The following is a 21961-nucleotide window of genomic DNA, read 5'->3' on the forward strand; positions in this document are numbered from 1 at the left end:
GTAGGTATTTAATAAATATTCTTGTTCTTCCTTCTTAAGGGGGATGAGAGGTAGGGAAGTTATCATTCATGATATCATGTTGTGACCTTTTTATTTTGCAAATGAGGAAACTGAGGCTCATAGACCTAAAGTGACTTGTCTAAGGTCCTCTAGGAAATAAGTGAAAGAAATAGAATTTTAAAATGGGTCAGATTCCAAATCCAGTGGACTTTCCCTGGAATTTTTTATCTTTTTGAATGTTGAAGATGCTCAAGAACTTGGATGATGGATGGTTCACTAACATGAAAAGACCTGATTTACCATTGTATCATTAGCTCTTTCCTATTGGCATTTCCCAGACCCCTTTCTTCACAATAAACCCAGTGAGCTGTAGGCAGCCCAATTGTTTTTTTAATTATTTTATTTGTTTTCAGTGTTCTACAATCACTTCCATATATTTTAGATATTTTTCCCCTCCCTCCACCTCCTTCTCCCCCTACCTTCCTCCTTCCTCCCTGAAACAGTATACTTGTTTATATGGGTTCTACACATACATTCCTGTTAAATACATTTTCACCTTAGTCATGTTGCATAGAAGAATTAAAAAGAATGAGAGAAATCATAAAACAAAACAAAACAAAACATAATACAAAAGAAAATGATCTGCTTCATTCTGCGATTGAATTCCATAGCTCTTTCTCTGGATGTGGAAGGCCTTTTGCCTCAAGAGACCACTGAGAATTTTTTAAGTCCTTGCATTGCAATGAAGTACCAAGTCTACCAGAAAAATTCCTCACACACTGTGGTTGTTGCTGTGTACAGAGTTCTCCTGGTTCTGCTCCTTTCACTCAGCATCAGTTCATATAAGTCTTTCCAGGCCTCTCTGAAGTCTTCCTGTTCATCATTTCTTATAGCACAATAGCATTCTATTACATTCATATACCACAATTTATTCAGCCATCCCCCAATTGATGGACATCCCCTCTATTTCCAGTTCTTGGTCACCACAAAGAGAGCCACTATAAGTATTTTTGTACATGTGGGACCCTTTCCCATTTTTATGATCTCTTGGGGATACAGCCCTAGAAGTGATATTGCTAGGTCAAAGGGTATGCCCATTTTTGTAGCCTTGTGGGCGTAGTTCCAAATTGCTCTCCAGAATGGTTGGATCAGCTCACAGCTCCACCAACAATGAATTAGTGTTCCAACTCTTCCACATCTTCTCCAACATTTATCATCTTCTTGTTTTGTCATGTTAGCCAATCTGAGAGGTGTGATGTGGTACCTCAGAGTTGTTTTGATTTGCATCTCTAATCAACAGTGATTTAGAGCATTTTTTCATGCAACTATAAATAGCTTTAATTTCTTCCTCTGAAAATAGGTAGCCCAATTGTTACTGTGGTCATTTTACAAGAGATAAGAAAGGTGAGATTCAGAGAGGCTGAACTGCCTGGCCCACGGATCTACAGTGAGTGTTGGAGGGGGAATTGAAACTTGGATCTAACTCTCTTTTCATCAACCCCCACCCCCCATTTCTGCTTCTCTCTTTTGCCACTAAGAAGTGTTTGGCATATATTCCATTCTCTAGACTTTGGAACTCTCCAGAGTATAATAATGTCACTCCTGGAAGGATGAGCTCACTTGCCACTTTCCCCAACTCCCAAAAACCATGGTACAACTTTGATTTTGCCTGAACTTGCTCCTTCCTTAGATTCAGGGCTTATGCCCACGTGTTCACTCATTGGTTAGTTAGTTTTTTGGGATCATTTCCCTCCTAACGGTGACAAAATCAAAGGTTAATGTTAATGTTAAGGTCATTGGTCACAGAAGGGAACTGTCTTACAGGGATCTACCTTTATTGGCTTGCATTCTTCAATGCTTTGGGAGATTCAGGAGTCCATTGGTGTGGGGGCCACCTGGTGGCAATTCTGCTATCTCATTCCATTGTGGTACACTAGAACTCAAAACAGACCTAGCATAAGCCACCTAGGGGTCATGGAAGTGAGAGTGGGGCAAACGGGGCAAGGGAATGGAATAGCCAAGGAGGTGGTCAGAAGCAGAAGAGGATGATGGTGTCCATAGTGGACACTGGAGAGACTCCCATCAGACTTGGTGTAGCCAGCTTCACTAGCCCTCCATCACACTGAGTCAATATATGAGGAAGCTGGTGTCCTTTCTCTCCTCACTCTCAGGGCATCTCCGTGGAAGGAACCAAAGACCATTGGTTTTTATAATGAGGGGTGAGTTTTCACTTAGGCATGTCTCTCATGTCACAAGTAATGGCTAGAAGAAGAATGAACAATGAATTTCAGCATGGAGGTCATGGCAGTTGCCAGAAAAAAGGAAGGAGGGGACAGGTCCAGAGCAGAGGCAGCCTGACAGTATGAACCCCATGAGCTTCAGAGAAGGCCAAAAAGTACAGAGGTTTTGGGCTCTCTCAGCCTCTGTTCCTCAGTAGAATGTGTTCTATAGTGGCCAGCAAAATTCATGATCTGGTGCAAAGTCTTGATAGGATGGTCCTTCAACCACACAGTCTATTCCTTGACCTCTTCTTGGAGTCTTTTCTATTTTCTTGATTCTATAGAATTCAGAGCTGGAAGGGACCTTAGTCATAAGTTCATCATCCCCACCATGTGCCTTTCTGTTGAATCAGAGATTCAGAGCTGGAAGGGACCTCAGAGGCCATCAGATTCAACTATTAATTTTACTGATGAGGAAACTGAGGTCTTGTGCGATTAAATGATTGTGGTATGTATGTATGTTGTATGTAAATAAGCAGTACGTGTTGGAGGTGTGATTTGAATCTAGGTCCCCTGACTCCAAAGCTGATGGCCCCTCCAGTATACACCATTGTCCCTCTGAGGCCCAGAGATTCATGTGATTTGCCCTAGCTGGGCAAGCCTAGGTCCTCTGATGTCAGAGCCAGTGTTTTCTCTGTGACACAGCATTCAGAGCTTATGTTCTCCCATCATAATTTTCAAGGACCTGCCCCATCCCTGCTGCCATTTTGAAGCATCATTGATGAACTCCAGGGGAAGAGTTTATCACATCTTGCAATGCTTAACAAAGCCTGGCATATAGTCAGTTCTTAGTATATGTTTGTTGACTTATTTTAAAAGAACGAACATAAGGAAAAGTTTTGTGCCAACGCTGAACCATTTGGGGAGTGTGAAATAACAAAGAAGAAAAGAAAGCAGACATAAGAGTATCTCTGGATAGGAAAGAAAATGCTGGATTTCTTTGTGTTGTCATTGCTTCAAAGTCCAATGGCTCACTCATTGCCATGGCTGTGTAAAGCAATCATTTGTGACTCTCTCTTCTCATTGACTGATAATACTTTGTGACCTCCTCAATGCGGATACTCCCTTCAAAGGGCAGATTACAGCCCATGAACATCATCTCATCCCGTGTGATTTTCATCCATGTTTTCTATGAGGCATCTACCCATCGGTTGGGTACATTAATGGTAATTTGCTTTAGATTGGGGTTCTTAACGTGAGTCTACAAGTTAAGAAATACATTTCAAGGCAACTGTAAACTTGCATTGGAAAATTACATCTTGATTTTCACTAATCCCTCACTGAAATTTAAACATATGATTCTAAGAAGGGGTCCCTCAGCTTTACTAGAAGTCCCAAGGGAGCCACAGCTCCAAACAGATGAAGAGCCCTCAACTGAGGTGAATGGTTTCTTGGATACTGAGGAATGACCACATCTAATGCCTCCATGCTTACCTTCTCTTGGCCCACAGGTGTCATTGAATATTCATTCATTATCTCCTCTGTGCCAGGCACTGTGCTGGGGCATTAGAGAAGCAAAGACAAAAGTGAAATAGTCCCTGATCTTAAGAGCTTACACTCTACTGAAATACTGATTCATCGCTGTCCATGAATGGCCAAACAATCAAAATGGGCTTAAGTGAGCAGAGTGGCTAACCTTTCCTACATGAATATAGTTACCATTACACTGCGTCCTCATTGAAAGCAGGGACTGTTGTCTATTTCTCTGTATTTTAGTCCATAATAAGTGCTTGATGAATGCTTTTCATTCATTCATTCATTCCTTCAATTAATCAACATTTATTAAGCACCTCCTATGGGCAGGCACTGTGCTAATTGCATTTGTTCATTGATTTCGTTGGATATGAAGAACGTATCTGGGAATGGGCTACCTCCTGTGTGGAGTGGTTGTAAAGTAGCATCCTTGGAGAGTTTCAAAAAATAATGACTGTCTCTAGGATGGTTGTATAAAGGTGGGATGCCAAGAGAGATGTGTTCTATAAGAACTACTGTTTATCCTGTTCCTACATGGTCAGCCCAAGCCAGCCACTGCCAATGGCTTGTTTCACCCTTCAAGGTCCAGGCCAAGCCTTTGGTGGGGAGGCTGTCCCCATGACAGCTGGAGTCAAGTGTCTGAAGCTGGAACTGTGAACCTCTTGGCCACATTGCTTGGCCCTTCCACTTGTGTGAACTCTCTGAGCCTTGACCACTTTCCTTGAATTCTGGATCTCCTTTGTGCCTGACCCTTTTCCAGTGTTCCCAGATATCGACTGTTTGCATTCTCTGCTTTTGACTTCTGGCTGCCTCTGGCTCCTGGTATCTGCGCCCTGAATATGCAGTCTCCTGGCTTCTTGCACCCTGGGGCTGGCAAGTGGCCAGACAGGGAACTTCTCAGAGGTTTTTGCATCTGAACTCTTCTCTCTGTCTCTGTGCCTCTGATTCCTCTTCCTACCAAGGTGGGCTACCTTCTCATTGGCACTTCTTGAGGATAAATGACAAAATACATATATTTAAACCAGAAAAGGATTCTGAGAGTAGAGTGCCTTTTGAAGTTAATTTTGCTTTCATAAAAGATCACTTTAGAATATTTGATCTCCAAGACTACCAAAGCTAATCTTACAGATGAGGGAACTAAGTCATATAGAGGTAAAGAGACTCAGACAAGGCTGAGCAGCTGGTAAGTATCAAAGATGAGGGTCAAACCCAGGTCTTGCAGCTCTAAGCCCAGCACCCTGCTCTCTACTGAGCCACCATCTTAGAAAGTCTCAGTTTTGAGGCTAATGTCCTTTAAGATTCAGAGGTGGGAGCTGATGGTTTTTGAGGGCCCACCATTTATAGAATGTCCTCTTAGTACTACAGAAAGATAGTAATGAAACCTGGGATATTGTTGGGAATGGGTAACTCCCAGTTGAGGAAATTCTTCTATAAATGTAGGTTGCATTTCAACTTAGGGTTAGAGCGTTGCTTAGAACACAAGGGTTATATGACTTACCCAGAGTCACAGAGCCAGCATGTGTCACTCAGTCAAATAGCATCTATTGAGTCTGTGCACACACATACACATATGGTAAATTGGGGGTTGTCTCAGAAAGAAGGTGCTAAGATGAAGGAATGGGAAAGGATTTTAGCTGAGATTGGAGGGAGTCAGGGAAGTTAGGAAGCAGAGATGAAGAGGTTGTGTGCCTGAGTGACTGGGAGAGTGGTGGTGGTACTCTCTACAACAGTAATAGGGAAATTCAGAAGGGGAGAGCAAATTTTGGGGGAAAAGATGAAGAATTCAATTCTTGATGTGTTGAATTTAAGAAGTCTATAGGACATCAGTTTGAGATGTCTCACAGGAGAACTCATATCTCTGAGATGGAGATGGAAGACAGAGATATAAGACTGGAGGTTAGGGCTGGACAAATAGATCTGAGAATCATCTGTAGGTGTAGATAATCAAAACCATGGATGCTGATGAGATCACCAAGGGAAATAATATATATAGAGAAGAAAACTCAGGACAGAGCTTTGGGGGCCCTCACCATGGTTAGCAGGTGCAAAGTGGATGAAGATCTGGCAAAGAAGACAGAGAAGGAGTGGTCATACAGGTCAGACAGGTAGGAGTATCAAAGAGAAGAGGATAATTGATAGTGGAAAGGCTATGAAAAGATTGCCTTGCTGCGGTGAGGGCCCAAATGAGATTATATAACAAAATTTATAGGGGGATCAGTCAACATAGTTTTGTGGTTTTATCCCCCTCACTCAGCAGCATAGGAGTAGGAGAGAAAGCAGAAGATGTGGGAGTAAAAAGCAGAAGATTGGTGATAGGAGAAGGGGGGAAGGGACTCAAGAAATGGGGACAGTTTAAGGTTGAGCTGGTTCACCAGAGAATCAAGGTGGAGAAGGAAGGAGTTTAGCTAGTGCAGGCATGATGGCCTAGGAAAGAACTGAGTAGGGCTGGACTTGAATCCAGGTCTGACTAGATTTAGGGCTGACTTTACCTTTTATACCACACTGCCTCTCTGGAAGACCCTCCAGAAGAGGTGAACATACAAAAGGTGTGGTCCAGGAGGTTACAGTGGAGACATCTAGAAAATCCTCAGCAGGCAGAATAAGAGTCAATTACGAGCATAATGCTCAATGTCTTAGTGCAACCCTAAGTACCTACGTGTTGAGAAAAGGCTGGCGGCAGGCCTGTATCCTACTGGAAAGACTTCAAGGCTTCCTGGACTCATTCAGACTTTGCCTTTCTGCTGGAACTGTCAATGAAATGCCAGCTCATGCCTACCAGGAGAGTGCCAAATTCATGACTACACCTACCTATGTTAACTCTTGCTCAGAATTCAGCCAGGATAGGCAGGTTTTTTTCCTTGGTTCCTTTAGTGTATCTCTGGAGTGACCTCAGGTCAAAGGTATTATATAATTTGCAGCCACCCCAAGTCAGGCTTGACCTCTCTTGTGAAGTGGCAATGGGCACAGGAGAGGCAGAGAATGAGTACGGTTTATCCTAGCTTACCCTGATGGGTCTGGGGCACCCAGAAGTAGCTGTGGCCAATTATAACCACTTATAACCCTCATGATCCAAGAATTTCAGGCTTTGAGAGTTGGGAAGGAGTTGAGCAGCCATTTGGTCCAAACCATATACAAAAAAATCCCACTCATTATGTACCTGGCAAGTGATCATTCAGCTTTGACTTGAAGACCTTCAGGCAGGTAGAACCCATGATTCCTCTAGGTAGCCCATTCTATTTTTAGTGAGCTCTGATTGGCTAGACAGCAAGATGGCACCATTTGGGGATTTGGCAGAGATACTGCAGGGATTTTCTATTTCTTTCTCTAGCTCATTTTCCAAATGAGGAAACTGAGGCAAATAGGGTGAAGTGACCTGCCCAGGGTCACACAGCTACCAAGTGTCTGAGGGTGGATCGGAACTCATGAAGATGAGTCTTCCTGACTCCAGGTCCAGTGGTGGGTACGTTATACCACCTAGCACCTTGAACTTGCAATTCACTAAAGCCCCCAGATATTTGTCCAAACAATTGTTCTCTGTCTATGCCTTCCCCGTCTTATGCTTGTCAAGTTGATTTTTCCTTTGTTGTATTCAAGTTTAGGATTTTCAGTTCATCCCTATTGACTCTCGCTGGTCTTAGAGTAATTTTCTCTTATTAGAAGTTGGAATTCCTTGCTACTGATGACCTACATTTCCAGCATCTGCCTCTTTTCTTTCTTTGTCACTCTTTTATATGCTGGATGACAACTTCGCCACTGAGCGTGCCAGTACTATGCTCTAGAGTAATGGTTCCCTGGGGTTTGTGGCTGGGGTGGGGTGTAGAGTTATTTCAAGGGTTCTATAAAATCCTATTTCCTTTTTAAAATAGTTTATTTATTTTTACAAGCATTTGCTCTTTCTCCCTCCTGCTGTCCCCTTCCCCCACTGAATAGTTTTAAAGAAGAAAAATAGACTCCAAACAAACATGCGCTGTCCAGCCAAACAAGTTTCTGTATTGGCCGTGTCCAACATGGCAGCCTCCCTCTGCATTTTCAGTTTGTCACTGCACTGGAAGAATGGTTCGTCCTCCTCCTTCTGGCCTTGTGATTTATCATCACAGTGGCTAGAGCTCTAGAGCTTCTAGGGTTGTTTTTTCTCTATAATGTTGTCATTATATAAATTATTATAAATTGTATAAAATATGTAAGTTCTCCTCAGTCTGCTCACTTCACTCTACACCATTTTCTCTGAAACTGTCCATTTTATAATTTCTTATGGTGCACTAATGCATGGTGGTGCCACAGTGCTCAGGGCACCAGACCTGGAGTCAGGAAGACCTGAGTTCAAATCTAGCCCCAGACCCTTATTAGTTCTGTGACTCTGGGCAAATCACTTCCCCTCTGTCTGCCTCAATATCTTCATCTACAAAATGAAGAGGTTGGATAAAATGGTCTGTAATGGATTTTCCATCCTAGGTCTATGATCACAATATATTATCTCTTGTGATCTCCCGTGAAAGGCAGGGCATGGGAGTGGGGCAGAGAATAAGCAACTATGTAGCACCTACTATGTGCCAGGTACAATGCAAAAGTTCTCATTTGATCTCCACCACAGTCCTGAGAGGTGGCCACTGTTATTTATTCCCATTTCACTGTTGGGGAAATTGAGTTTAAGTGACCTACTAAGGTTTCTACAGCTAGCAAGATTTAATCTCCAGATTTTGGGACTGCAGGCTCAGGGCTATAACCACTGCACCACCAGCTATTTCACAGAATAAATCGTTCACTGTAGCTAGTATGGCCATCACACTGGAAATCATGGGATCATAGCTAGAGATCTGGAAGGGACTTTGGAGGCTTTCTGAAGTCTATCCCCCCTCATTCTACAGATGAGGATTCAGATGGCCATTGAAAACTTTTCATCACCTGGCCCCTTCCCCGCTTTTCTCTTCTCGCACTTGATCACATTTACTCTGATCTAGACACCCTGGTCTCCTCGGATAGTCCTCGCACTCAGCGCTCTGTCTTCCAACTCCATGTCTCTTTCCTGGCTCTGCTTCATGACAAGAATGTCCTCCCTCCTCCCCTGCACCTCCTGGCTTCCTTCAAGTCTCCTCTCAGATACCACCTTCTGCAGGAGACCTTTACCAACTTCCCACAGGTAGTGCCTTCCCTCTGACACGCATGACTTTCCACCTCCTTTTTGGGTATCTGGTGTGCACAGAGCTGTTGGGCCGTTGTCTCCCCCATTTGAATGTGAGCCCTTCAGGAAACAAGTTCTGCCCTTTGCTTCTCTAGTGCCCGGCACACAGTAAGCATCTAATAAGTATTTGTTAACAGACTGACTCAAAACCTAACCATAATTCCCCTGCTGTCTTCCCAGGTAGGGCAGTAAAGTCACCACACCCAGAGTAAAATACACACTCAGGCAATGTCCCTATAGGTCCAAAAACCCAACCCTCAAAGTAACCCTTCTCGTGGTGAACACGGCCAGGTCAGCTCTGTCCTTAGCTCAGAGAGGATGAACCAGGTAGGCCAGCAGATGACCACTGGGTGGCGCCCTTGGGAGTCTCCAGAGCAGCTGGGCAGGCTTTAGAAGTGGATTCCTGGTTATGAGAATCAGACCAGGGGACCGGAGATGATGTCAAGTTCATGTGTTTGCCCACACCTTTGTCCGGGCATAGCCTGGCATTCAACCCTGAGGGGGGAGGAGGATTTTCTTTCTTTGACCTTTTTCTGATGATTTCCTGGATAGTTTTCTTTCTATTTGATGGGAAAAATGAAGAAGATGAAAATTGAAATTTGTGAAATTTGCTTGAAGTGAGAAAGGAGAAAAGGTGCAGGTCCTTGGAATATTCTGATCTATGTGGGGGGAGAGTGTGAGAAATCTTGGCCTCCTATCATTTAAACATCAGGCATATCTTTGGGAGCCTGGTAAGGAGAAGCAGGAGGTGTGGGGGAAAGAGCTTGAATCTGGACTTAGAAGGCCTGGGTTCAAATCCGGAATCTACAACTCACTTCCCAAGTGACCTTGGGAAGAGTCACTCAGACTCCAGGCTTCCTTTGTTTCATCTGTAAAATGAAAGGGTTGGACTAAAAAATCTCTGAGCTCTCTTTCAGCTTTCGAGCTACTTCCCTGAGCCTGTTTTTAGGTGACCTCGAAGGTCCCTTTCAGCTCTCAATTCACCAGCCTTTGGACTGCAACTTGTTTTTTCTAGTGGGAACAGATAGAGGCAGTGGGATTAGGTGGACATGGCTATATATAGGGAGACCACGGTATGCTAACATTTCTAAGGACTCTCCTTTTCCATTGCATTCTCTCTCTCCCTCCCTCCCTCCCTCCCTCCCTCCCTCCCTCTCCCTCCCTCCCTCTTTCTCTCTCTCTCTCCCCTCTTTCTTTCTCCCTCTCTCTCTTTTTCTCTCTCCTCCCTCTTTCTCTCTTTCTCCCCCTCTTTCTCTCTCTCCCTCCCTCCCTCCGTTTCTCTGTCTCTCTGTCTCTTTCTTTCTCTCTCCCCCCTCTTTCTTCCCCTCTTTCTCTCTCCTCTCTATCTCTCTCTCTGTCTCTGTCTCTCTCTGTCTCTATCTCTCCCCCCCCTCTTTCTCTCTCCTCTCTCTCTCTTTCTCTTTCTCCCGCTTTCCTCTCTCCTCTCTCCCCATTTCTGCCTGTCTGTCATACACACACCCCAATGTTGGATAAAAAAGACATGGAGACATTCTCTAATTTCTTTCTGTTGTTACCCTGGACATGCCAAAACTACTATTTCCTGACATTGCTTGTGCTGTTCCAATCATGGTCCATTTTTGAGCTAACTAATAAGCAAGTAATGCTTGTAAACCTGTGTTTCTCTGGTTCTTTGCTGTGTGACCTTGGGTGGTGACCTTGTCTCTTTCTGGCGCTCAGGTTCTCCTTCTGTAAAATGAGGGTGTGTAGTTGACATGAGAGGCCATGTACAATGGAGGGATTATTGACTGGAGTCTCAGGACCTGGGGGATGCTCCCTACCTTTGTGACCTTAGGCAAGTCACTTAATTTCTCCAGGTCTCAGTTTCCTCCTTTGTAAAATGAGGGGGCTGGATTAGCTGGTGTGTGAGGCTCCTTCCAGCTCTGCGTCTGTGAGCTGATCCTCTGAACCATTAGCAGCCAGTTTCTAGTCTTCATCTTCCAGACTACGAGAAACTAATGGTGCCCATTTCCAGGGTCTCCACTCCCCCAGACAGCTTTTGCCTCCTTCCCCTCCACTGGATGCCCTGCCTTCTCTCTAGCAACAGGGAACAACAAACATGGGAAATCATTTTAGGAGACCAGAGACATCTGTTTGGCTTGGGATGGATGTGAGTCATAGACGTCACCTCCCCCTTGTTTCCCAAGTCCTCTGATGAGATGACTTTAGACAAAACATATACCTGGAAGAAGAGGCCTGTCACTCCATGAGGCCAGCAGAGAACAGTAACGTGTTCCTCTGTGAGGCGAGGGGGGTGGGGAGGATTGAATGATCGCTGGTCCTTTCCAGTTCTGTGTCTCCGCGCCAGATTCTCTGCCTTGTCTTTGCTCTCGGATGCTGCGCCAAACTGGAATCCTTGCCTTAGAATCTCTAGCATGTCTGATGAAGTCCTAAGGTGTATGTATACAGCTTATGTTTAGCAAACAGACACAGAATGCCTGGAATCTTTCTGAGTAAATGCTATTTGCTTTGAAAAATACAATGTTTGACTGGCCAAAAGGTCCAGGCATCATTTTTTGGAGTCAGCTGAAAATCTGGCCGCTGCGTTTACATATTGGCACAGTTAACTAAAACCTAATAGAAAAATCGAGTAATGTAAGCTCACAGCCTCGTTTTACTATGAGAAAGAACGCAATAAAAAATTCTTTTAAAATACGCTGACAATAAATCACCCCAGACAGGAAAGATGAATTATTCAGCCTCCATCTCTTTAACTCAAGCTTGTGGATGCCCAAACAACTGTGACCCTCAGCCTAGTAACATCTCTGCAGACCCCATTCCTGTTACAGCAACTGCAGATTCTGTGATTTTCCCCCCAATCAAGACTGCCAAAGGTAGAGGAAAGTTGTAGAAATGATTGGTTTTCAGTGGAAGGATGAACTCCACATCAATATCTTACTTGGACTTGGTTTCTGATTTTCTCATTTTTCTGAAACCTTGCAGAAATTAGCCCATTATATACTCAGAAGTGTGAAAGGGTGTGTGTTACAGTGGAAAGAGTCAGAAGATGTGGTTAAAATTCTGTCTCTGATTGCTTGCCTTCTGTGTGACTTTGGGCAGCTCACTTAACCTCTCTGTGCCTCTGTTTTCCCTTCTGCAAAATGAAGTGTTTGGTGAGAGACTGTATGGAGAGGTGGATAGCTGTCCAGGTCTAAGACCTGCCTCTGTTTCACACTTAAGATTACAAATAGCAGTGCTGGTGGGGACATGCATTGTTTGAAGGATTTTTTTTACCTGGAGTTTCCTGCATCAGTAAAAATTCAGGTTCAGTTGAAAATAAAAATCGTAAAAGAAATTTAGTGAATTGTGTTCTGATTATAAAATGAGAGGGTGGGGTTAGATGAGGTTGGAGGTCTCTTTCAGCTCTAGAGATGAAAATCTGTTCTTTCATCAAAGTGAGGAAATCCTTCTCCCAATATAGATTTCAGCCCTACAATTGAATCCACAAGCTCTAGGACACCGTTAGAGGAGAGGAGACTCATCCCACAGCCAGTAAGATTCAAAAGCAGGACCTTAACCCCGGTCTCCATATCTCCAACCACAGCATAGTCTCCCCCATTCCCGGTTGCCACCCTATCCCATTTAAACTTGCACTTAATGACATTGCAAATGAGCATTTGAGAAATGTGGACTTCATTAGGGTTAACGAGCTTTTATCACATTTTATGCCCAAGCATTTGAAAAATAAAAATTTTAACGCAGGCAAAGAAAAATATTCACTTAATTTCCACTGGCAATAAAAGGACAATGAAGCAAATCTAGTTTTAGGATGGAAATCGGGTGATCTCGTTAATAAAGGGATAAATAAAAGGCCCAAAGAACAGATGCTTTTTATGATTCCAGGCTGGCATTCCAAATGCAATAATCCTGCTCAAATGTATGGCTGAAATGACTTTATGGTCATACTTAATGATAGTGAGAATAAACACAGATTTTATCCTGTGCTTTGTCCACCCAGGACATACACAGCCTTGGGAATAAACCTTCCAAACCTGGGAAGGCCAGGTCATGTTTCCCCTGATCCCTGTAAGAGGGAAAATCCTATTTAAACTGGGGACCAAATGGTTCCATTCCTCTCGTGGCTGTTTCAGACTCTCTGGTCTTCCTCTTCACTCCTCTCCCCACTCCAGATCCTTTCCCTCCTTAGAGTGTAAGGTCCTTGAAGGCAGGGCCTACACTGCTTTTAACTTCTTTTTTTATCTCCAACATTGAGCACAGTGCCTGGTATGTAGCAAGCACTCGCTTACTGACTCTGGTTATTTAGCAAAATCAAGACCTGGGATAGCAGCGGGGCAGGGAATGGTGTCTCTGCTCATGTGAACAGGAGGGAGAGGTTTGAAAAAGGTTCTACAGAACCCCAAGGTTTGCACAGTGCTTCCTGCAATAATGATGGCTCCTATCTGTGTAACACCCTGATGTTTGCAAAGCACTTTACCTGTGCTATCATATTCGATCCTCCAAACAGCCCTGGGAAGTAAGGGCTTTTGTTATTCCCATTTTACAAATGAGGAAACTGAGGCTGAGGGCGGCTAAATGATTTTGCCACACAGCTGAGAAGTGTTGGGATTTGAATTCAGGTCATCCCAATTCCAAGTCCAATGCTATACCATTTAGCTGTCTCTAATTATCTCATTTGAGCCTCACGAGGTCCTACGAGGGACGTGTTATTATTCATTCCCATTTTACTGGTGGTTTGGCCAGGGTCATACAGCTAGGAAGTATTTGAAGTAGGAGTCAAACGCAGGTCTTGCAGATGCCAAGTGTGACCCTCCATGCTGGTGCCCTGTGTCTTGTCTCCAAACCTTGTCCTAACTTCCCCCTCCCCCAAGCTGGTGGCTGTCCTTCTCATTGGGAACATTTCCAGGGGGTTTGCAGCCTTTGCTCCTAGGAAAGTCTCCTTTACTCTCAGAGTTCACACTCACTTCCTCTCCTTCTGTCCTTGTGGATAAACATCTTCATTTATAAAAAACAATCCTTCATATACTTGAATACATTTTTGAAGTTACTGCAGAATCCTAGAAAGTCAGAGTGCAGAATACCCATACCTGGCCCAGAAGCCCCTACATGGTGGTCAAGCTGATATTCCTAAGATAGAGTCTGACTGTGCCACTTGCTTCATGAAAAGTTTTCCTTAGCTCTTTAACAGAAAACACAACCCCTACTCTAGGCATGTAAAGTTCTCCACAACTTGGCCCCATTTTCCTTTCCAAACTTATTTCATATTATTCAATCAAAAGGCATTTATTTTTTAATTGTAATAGATTTTTATTTAGGTATCATATTTTTATACTGCCTAGATTTTCCCTTGTATCCCTCCCCTTCTTTGTCCCAGAGAAACATTTTTCGTAACAAGGAAATTTTTTTAAAAGATAAAGAAGGGAAAAATTCATCAAGACCATTGAACATAGTGATGTTATGGGCAATGTTCCATACCTGGGGACCCTGACCTCTGTAAAAGGAGCTGGGGAGAGCTGCCATATCTTGGCTTTTGTAATTACACAAAATTCAGTTTGAATGGGTTGCGGTGGTAGTTTTTTCAATTTCTATTATTGTAGTCACTGTGTATATTCTTTTCCTGACTCTGTTAAGTTCATTTTCATCAGTTCATATAAGTCTCTCCATGCTTCTCTCTTCTTTCAAAGTTTGTTTCTTTCAATGCAGTAATATTCCAGTCTGTTCAGGTACCATAGCTCATTTAACATTCCCCAATGGATGGTCATCTCCCTTTTTCCAGCTCTTTGCTAGCACAGAAGGTGTTGATGTAAATATATTGGTACATATGCAGCCTTTCTTTTTGTCAATGACCTCTTTAAGGCGTATGTTTTTAGCAGCAGACTCTCTAGGCCAAAGACTATGAACATTTTGATCATTTTATTTGCATAATTCCAAATTGCTTTCCAGAGGGGTCATGCCAATTCATAGCTCTACCAGCAATATGTTAGTGTGCCTATCTTCCCACAATCCCTCCAGCATTGATTATTTCCATCTTTTGTCATCTTTGCCAATTTGCTGTATGTGACGTGAAACCTCAGAATCATTTTGATTTGCATTTCTTTTATGGTCTTTCTATTATCTTATTCTACGTTTCTTCTATAATCTCATTATTCTTTCGTATGGTTGTGAGGAGTTTGTAGGGTTTTTTAGAACTTTTTGTCTCTATCTTTTGATTGTTTCCCCATTGGGAAATGGCTTCTGATATTTGTTTTTCAACATACATTTATTTAGCATCCACCATGGGCTAGGCAAAATCATAGGCATTGAGGAGATAATGAATTTTAAAAAATAGTCCCTGCTCTGGAAAAGCTTACATTCGATTGAGGAAGACAACATGTACATTTTACATACACACACACACATTTATATATACATATACATATGTATACATGTATTGGGGAGGAGGCGCTAGTGGCAGGAATGATCAGTAGAGGTTTCATGTAAAATGTATCACTTGTATAATACGTTACAATTATTTTTTGCCCCTTAATAAAATTTTATTATTTATGTTAATATATTTTATATTATGTTATTAAATAACACAAACATACTATATTATTTAATTATATATTATAATATTAATAATATTTTGATTGTTTATTTTAAAATTAAAAATTTTATTTTCTCAATTACATATAAACAAAAAATCTTAACATTTGTTTTTAAAAATTTTGAGTTCCAAATTCTCTCCCTCCTCCCTTCCCTCCTCTGCTCCTTGAGAAGGCAAGCGATTTGATTCAGATTATCTGTGTGCTGTCATGTAAAACATTTCTATATTGGCAACGTTTGCATGATGCTTTCGGGGAAATGAGAGAGTGTAAGAGATGCGGGTGAAGAGGGAGCACCTTACCAGCCAAGAGCAAAGGCATGGAGAGAGGAGATAGGTTCTTATGTGTGAGGAGTAGCATGAAGGTTGGTGTAACTGGACCAAAGAGGGTGAGAAAATGAGTGAGGTATAATGGGGTTGAAAGACAGGTGGAGTCCAGGTTGTAAAGAGCCTTAAAGGCCAAACAAAAGAGTCAATGTTTAATGCTAGGGTTGATAAGGAGCCTTTGGAGCTTACTGGTAGGGAATTGACACTTTAGGAAAATCCCTTTGGCAGCTGTGTGGAGGATGGATCTATGAGAAGAGAGACTGAGGCAGAGAGATCACCAGTTAGATGTTGCTGTGATCGTTTAGGAAAGAAACAATGCGGCTGTATCAGTGGAAAGGCAAGGATGTGGATATGAGAGATGTTGTGAAGGTGGAAATGATGAGAAGCTGCAGATGGTCATATGGGATGATGGACAGCCAAGAGTCCAGGATGATGCCAAAGCTGCAGACCTCAGTGGCTTAAGGATACTGGCTACCCCCCTTCCCCCCCGCAGGATCATCGTTCCATCTCTCACCTCCAGGACTTTGTGCAAGCTTCCAAATTGACCTTGAGTTCATTCCTTCTTCTCTTGTACATCCCCAGCCCCAACAGCCTCTGAGGCTCCTTGCAGTGGCTGTATCCTCTACAATCTCCTTCCTGATTCCCCCCACTGGTGGGAGTGTTCTTTCCTTCCTTAAGGGGGAAGGGAAAAAAAAAAAAACCATTGATTAAGCACCTACTATGTGCCAGGCATTGTACTAAGGGTTTTCCAAATATTACCTTATTGGAATTACCTTTGGTTTTACGATCTGTGCATATGTTGTGATTCCCAGCAGAATATAAGTCCCCTGAAGTCCAGTAGTATCTGATTTTTAACCTTGGTAGCCCCAGTGCCTAAAACAAATTGTAGCTGGTCAGTCAATAAACAGGGATTAAGCACCTACTGTGCCAAATGCAAAGTTCTGGAAAGACAACAAAAGGTAAAAGACAGCTTCAGCTTTCAAGAAACTCATAGTCTAATAGGAGAGACAGCATCAATAACCAAAGAGTCAATCAATAAACTTTGATTAATCTCCTACTATGTGCCAGGCACTATGCTAAATGCTGGGAATAAAAAAAAAGGTAAAAGACAGTCCTGGTGGAGAAGCTCATAGTCTAATGGCTGAGATAATATCAATAATCAATCAAAAACCACTCATTAAATGCCTCTGACCTGCCAGATACTGTGCTAAGCAAATAATCCTGTAGAAATAGGATATAGCAAGGTAAATTGGAGACAATCAACAGATGGAAAGCACTAAAATTAAGAGGAAAAAGCTTTCCTTCTAGAGGTAGGTAAGTGGCACAGTGCAGAGAGTGCTGGGCCTTCAGTCAGGAACACCTGAGTTCAAATCCAGCCTCAGATGCTCCCTAGCTGTGTGTCCCTAGCAAATCACTTTAATCTCTGTTTGCCTCAGTTTCCTCAACTGCAAAAATGGGATCATCACAGCACCTCCATTCCATGGTTGTTGTGAAGACCAACTGAGATAATATTTGTATGAGTGCTTGGTATAGTGTATGGCATACAGTAAGAGCTATATAGATGTTTATTCCCCTTTCTCTGTAGAAGGTCAAACCCAGGTCTCCATCTCCCACATCCCCTTTTTAACTGCTTATTATATAATCCTTATTAAATTGAGTTGTTAAATATAGCTTATCCATCTGTCTGAAAAGAAAGTCTTCTTCTTCCCTCAGCTCCAGAGTGATTGGAAGGATGGCAAAGCCCTTGATAGAAGTCGAGAAGTTAAGAGGAAGATTGGGTTTTAGGTGGTGGTGTTCCATTTGGGACATGTTAAGTTGGAGATGCTCACAGGGCAATCAGGAGATGTCCAGATCTTGGTGAGCGTTGTGAGAACTGGAGCTGACATCTAGGTGATGAGCATGTAGATCTACATCTGTGCAGACATTGGTGTGTGAAAAACTCGATAGCACCTTGAGGTTTACAAAGTATTTTCCTCATGATAAACCTATAAGTAGGTAATGCAAGTGCTACCCTGTGAGATGGGTGCTAGTATTAGCCCCATTTTGTAGATGAGGACAATGAGGATTAGAGAAGTTGGCCTGCCTATGGACACACTGGCAGGAAGCATCGATGAAATAAACATGAGATGTTTCTTAAAACCTTCCACTTCTGGAATCCCCATTGCATTGTAATTGGCAAGTGATTATGCAGCCTTAAGCAAAGACCTTCAGTGAGGGGAGACTGCTTTCCAAGACAGCTGATTCCTTTCTTGGATCTAATTGTTAGGAAAATTTTCCTGACAAACTAGTCTAAAAAATCAACCATGACCCTGGTTCCTCTCTTACCCAGCAATCTCTCTTCCACATCAATCTTTAAGACACCCAAGCATCATGACCCACCATTCTCCCTGCCCCCACGACCCTACCCCGCAGCAAGTTGTCCCTGGTCCAGATTTGCCCAGTTCCTTCCAACAATCCTTAGGTTGCATAAATGAGATTTTCCCCCATCTTGGTGGCCCTCTGGACACTCTCCAACAGATAAGTGTCCTTCCTCAATCAGCCCTGAATGCAATATTCCACGTACCATCTCATTAGGATGTGGTACAGTGGGAGCTTATCTCCTGATTTCTGGAAGCTATGGTTAGAAACAAGGAATCCAGACCAGATCACCTTAGATCTCCCTCCCAGTGCTCACGTGCTAAGAATTTCACCTCACTTTTGCTGGAAGGAGTATTAAAAACTGGTGATTATAAATGAATGAAATGAATGGAAAAATATTTATTAAAAGTGCCTGTGGTGAATTTAGATACGGATGATTTGTGTTTTTATGGAAATAAGGTGAGAGCACTGATTATCATTAGTAGTGGTGGTAGAGTTGATAAAAGGAAGCCTCCAAGGCAGAAAAAGTTATGTTTCGACTGAGGGGCAAAGGATAGAGCTCTGGGCTTGGTGTAAGGAAGACCTGAATTCAAATCCTTCCTCAGACACTAGGTGTAGGATCTGGGTCAATTATTTAGCTTCTCTCAGCCTCAGTTACCTCATCTGTAAAATGATGGGGTTGACTCAATGACCTCTAAAGTCCTTTGCATCTCTAAATTTAACATCTCCTATGCTTAGATCCTGTCTTTGACAAATGCAGTCTCGGAAATGCCTTTGGGAGAATGGGTCAGTCACTCGTGATGGTGTATATTTGTGTTTTCCATTTGGGAGATGCCATGGGATAACTCCACAGTGTTCCTGGTTTTATCAGAGCTGGTTGGACCTGCATCCACCCCAGCTGTGTGCTGCATACTTTGGCACTACAGCCCCTCACTGTTGATGTAAAAGTTAAATATACGTACATCTGAAAGTTTCTAAGACTTTGGGGAGGCTTCAGGCCATTTATTCCAGCATAGCATACAATGAATTTTATTGGAAACTGCAAAAAATACATACATAATTTTAATAGGCATGGGCACCCACAAGACCTTGACACCACTGAAAAAATACTAGCCATGCCAAGACTTTCCCAATAAAAAGTTTGCAGAAGGTTTTGAAAAAAGAAGCATGAAATTATGAGGCGGGGATTTTCAGTGGGGCTTCCACCAGGCTCTTGAGCTGGGGGAGGGGAGAGGAACACACGTGTTTTTCATAGCTAAGCTAGGTGTTTGCTACCTCCAAAAGGGGGAGCTGGGTGATTATTTGGGGACACTAGAAGTGACCATATAAAGCTATAAAAATTAATTGGTGGAATTTAGAGTTTCTGACAATACTTGTGCTCCTTCAGCAGCATCAGCCCAGCTGAGCCTAGCATATAAATAGCACGAGTAATTGAGGAAACTGGTGATCGATCAGGTAGTTTACTTCCTCCCCCTATGGCCACACCCTCGGTGAGCTTCCTCTACTTGTGCTCCCTCCAACTGTGGCCTTTTGGTGATGTGAAAACTGGGATTGAGGGTCACTCCTCCATCCCCAGAGAGGTGTCCCAAAGTCTCTTCGCACAGGACTTGATATCCAGGGGTCCAAGGACCCTTGTCTCCCCCACCTCAACTCAGTTTCTCTTAACTAGTTGATTTGATGGTGGCTTTCCTGTTGCTTGCCCTGGGCATGTTTTCTGAGTTTTGGTCCAGGTGGCGGGTTTGCAAGTTACAGCTTTGGCTATATACTGCCTTTCGCATTTTTATGGTGAAAACAGAAGTGCATTTAATTGTGGTAGTCATAGAATCCATATTTAAATGGCTGCTTTGAGAAAATCCACTCCCTTTCCCCCTTTCTTTCTTTGTATCACTGGACATTTTTATACCAGAAGCATTTGAAAGAGTCATGTGGTCCCCAGGCTTTGAGCTGTTTCCCCCCTAGGTGTGATGGATTTACACCGCCTTATTTTCTTGTTCAGTGCTCTGTGTGACCAATGAAATATACTGTCAAGGTGGTATCAGGTTGAGGGCACCAGGGATAGAGCAAATTGAAAGATCCACCCTCAGCTCAGATCCATATCAACCTCATTAGCTCTCTGCACTGAGTGGGGTCACTTAATATCCTAGCTCTTAAGATGAGGATTTTTGGCATAATAACTGGAATTCAGGGGAAAGGAAGGCAATCACCTCTAAAGGAATGTGCTGGTGGTACAGTGGATAGAGTACTGGACTAGGAGTCAGTTAGACTTGGGTTCAAATCCTACCACTAGACAAGTCAGTTTACCCAACTGTAAAATCTGGATAATGCCAACACCTCCCTCCCAGGTTGTTGTGAGGATCAAATAAGATAATATGTGTTTAAAAAATGCTTAGCACAGTGGTTGGCATACAGTAGGAGCTATATAAGTGATCATTCCCTTCCCTGCAGTGTAGCTAAACATCTCTTGGAAGCTTGTCAAAGAGCTTGCATGGCTCCTGAAAGTCACTGTCAGGGACATGGGCTCATAGAGAGCATAGAAAGAAGATTAGCAGCTGATTGTTTCAAACATCTCATTTTATAGATGAGGAGTTAAAGCCCAAAGTCACACAGTTAGTAAGTGGTCTTTGAACCCAGGTCGTCTGCTACCTAGTCCCATGCTCCTTCCTCTGGCCCAGCAGGAGCTGAAAGGAATTTGCTCTCTCCCTCTCCACTAGAAAGAAGGGAGAGTGAAATGAGAAAAAGATAGGTCTTGGTCCCCTTCCTGAGTGCTGGCTGGATGGCCCTGAGCTAACAGAAGAGCTGAAGGTGTGTTGATTAGCCCCAGTCATGTTGACCCAGGGCAGAATCACCAAAGAGGGATGACACTCAGATCCCCAAAGAAGTCACAGCAGAAGATAGTACCTCCAGCAGAGGGCAGCAACAGCTCAAGGGAGAATTAGCCAATGGCCATGCTAGAGGCCAAGAATCATGGCAGCTGTGGAGGAGGCTGAAGGGAGTGGCAGTGATGGATGGGAGTGGGACTTGTCAGAGGGAGCATTCCTATTGGTGTAGGAATCCAGAGGACACTGTGCCCTTTGTGTAGGAGGTAGAGGATGTTTATAACACTTCATTTTCCTTTCTTAATACTGTTAATTCTGACCTCATTCAAAGCTTTATTACTTGATCTTTGGTTCTCCCCTATTCTGTTGGTTGACAAGGCACGGGCTCAGGGTGTATTGACTTCATTATGATGACCCCAAACGTCCGCCGTAGAACCTGGGATTGTGAGTGGTTCTAGAGTTCTGACAAATAAGAAGCGATTAGGAGGCTTTTCACTTAGAATCCCCAGACTGTGGGAAGTCATCATTTCTAATTCAGTGACATTCAACGTATCTCTACATGTCAGAAGAGTTGCCAATAGGCTTTTCAAAACAAAACATTTAAAAATTGAATTTGGAAAAAATTCTCCCTTAAAATTTTCCTTTTGCATCTCATTATGGTGCAGGCTTTTCAACGGCTACAGTAAAGGGGCCCAAATTCTGGCAGATAGCACCAAGCTATGGGCTAAGACAAGTCCCAGGTCCCTCACCCCTGTGCCAGGATGCAGAGGCCACTTAATCCCTGATACATTCTGTGGACTATGGGATGTAATCAAAGGGGCATCGGACCAGGAGTCTGGAAGCCAGGTTCAAGACTTGACTCCGGTATTTGCTAACATTGCTGTGTGACTTTGGGCACGTCATATGACCTCTCTGATCCTCTGTTTCTTTATCTGTCAAGTAAGACAGTGGTATGAGCTAATTCTTTAGG

This window comes from Notamacropus eugenii, chromosome 3 (genome assembly GCF_028372415.1).
Source record: "Notamacropus eugenii isolate mMacEug1 chromosome 3, mMacEug1.pri_v2, whole genome shotgun sequence".
Classification (NCBI taxonomy): Eukaryota; Metazoa; Chordata; class Mammalia; order Diprotodontia; family Macropodidae; genus Notamacropus; species Notamacropus eugenii.